We start from the raw sequence: 227 nt of genomic DNA on the forward strand, positions 1-227 counted from the left end.
AAAAAAAAAACGTACAGAGTACCCAGGATACAATCCACAGAACTCAAGAAGGTTAACAATCCGAAGGGCCCAAATGAGGATGCCTCAATCCCACTTGGTAGGGAGAAGAAGGCACTCACTGGGGAAGGGGCAGAGGGAGGGAGTTATCTGGGTGGGAGAGGGAGGGAGTTATCTGGGTGGGAGAGGGAGGGAGTTATCTGGGTGGGAAAGGGGGGAACAGGATCAGG

The sequence above is a fragment of the Mastomys coucha genome, chromosome X (genome assembly GCF_008632895.1).
Source record: "Mastomys coucha isolate ucsf_1 chromosome X, UCSF_Mcou_1, whole genome shotgun sequence".
NCBI classification, from domain to species: domain Eukaryota; kingdom Metazoa; phylum Chordata; class Mammalia; order Rodentia; family Muridae; genus Mastomys; species Mastomys coucha.